Source organism: Trichosurus vulpecula, chromosome 2 (genome assembly GCF_011100635.1).
Source record: "Trichosurus vulpecula isolate mTriVul1 chromosome 2, mTriVul1.pri, whole genome shotgun sequence".
NCBI classification, from domain to species: domain Eukaryota; kingdom Metazoa; phylum Chordata; class Mammalia; order Diprotodontia; family Phalangeridae; genus Trichosurus; species Trichosurus vulpecula.
In genome coordinates, this window is record NC_050574.1 from 150781430 (window position 1) to 150783014 (window position 1585).

Below are 1585 nucleotides of genomic sequence, written 5' to 3' on the forward strand. Positions count from 1 at the left end.
CCTTCACATGAAAGATGATGACCTACTAAAGAGCTAGTGTGGCTTCAGAAAGGGCTGAGAATGGTCAATATGGTATCTGCTGCCTGACGATTTCAAGAAAAATAACAAGCAGAAAAGAGGTCTGTAACAAGAAAGTGATCTGAAAACCTCAGAAGAGGTTTAAACACTTCAACAATAAAGCTACTTCTAGAAATGATAAAGAAACGACTGCAAGGACCTTGTAGAGAGATTCAAATGGTCAAAAACTATTTTAATAATAATCTTTTATAAGGTCATTTTTATTAAACAATTCTTTTTTTTTAAAGAAATATTACAGCTTTTATGAAGTTATTATAAAACATCAGGACTCCTATACATAAAGTAATTGATGTATATATAAATTTAAAGTTATCTGTGTATTAATTTTACTTCTTAGCTTGACTTTCTAATAAATCTTTAGCTTCATTGATTTTGGCTGCTATATAAGGAGATCCTCCCTTGTCTGGGTGGTTTCAAAGCATGATTCTTCGGTGAGCATCCCTAATTTTCCCTTTATTGGCTGTAGGGCTTACTCCTAATATTAGTGCAGCTTCTCGCTTTGTCATTTTGGGTTCAAACCCACCTCTGTAATAGCCACCACTGAAGGCATATTTTGGCAGACTTCGAATAGCTTGCTTTACTTGAGGCTCCATATGCTTCATTGTTTGCAAAACATAACCGCCTGCAAATCCTGCAGCAGCAATTGTCAGTCCCACGGCTACCACTGTGCTGGCCATGAGTTGGCCGGCGCTGCCCTAAACCGGCAAAGCCCCAGCTCATCCCCGCCCAGGGGCCGCGCGTTCGGCCCGGCCCGGCCCGGCCCGGCTGGACCCCAGGCCCCGGCTCCCGCCCGGTAGCCGCCGCCTCAGACAGGGAACAACCCAGAGGAAGCACGCCAGCGCCGAGCACCCTATTAAACAATTCTAATTTTAACTTTTATATAACACCTTCATTTCCAATTATATCATCCTTATTACAACCAATGAATCATCTCTTGTTAAAAGAGAATACAAAGGAAAGTGAAAGTAAATTTTAGCAAAGCAACTAATACACCAACATTATGAGTACAAATATGACATTTCATTCATAGTCACCCATTTCTGCTTGACATGTGTTGCTAGCATGTTTAAATAGGGAAACAGCTTCCATATGAATATCTAATAGCATTAGATATTCATCGTATTCACTGTAGCATTCACATTGTATTCATTGTAGAATTCTAACAACAATAATCATCATCACAATTATCATCCTCATATTTTATAAATATTTTATTGTTAATAATAATGATCTCGCTCTTCCCACCTTATTTGATATAGCTCAGATAGTCCTTGGACAATCTGCTACTCTGCCACAGTTTTTCTTTTTCTTTTTATACTTAGAGATCTTCTAGATGTCATTCAGATGAATAACATAAATACTTTTTTGCAAATGAATAAAAGTATTGGTATAGAAACTCACTCTTTAGGTTTATGAAAAGTATCATTGAGACAGTTACAGTAGTAGAAAGAATGACAGTGATGGTTGGTATCTTATCCTGTTCTCAGTTTTTTATTTATTCTGCAGA

At 37.7% G+C, this 1585-nt stretch overlaps 1 pseudogene; it reads right to left on the bottom strand.

Moving 5' to 3' along the window:
• Positions 1 to 298: 298 nt before the first annotated feature.
• LOC118839178 lies at positions 299 to 810 on the bottom strand (annotated as a pseudogene).
• Positions 811 to 1585: the final 775 nt, after the last annotated feature.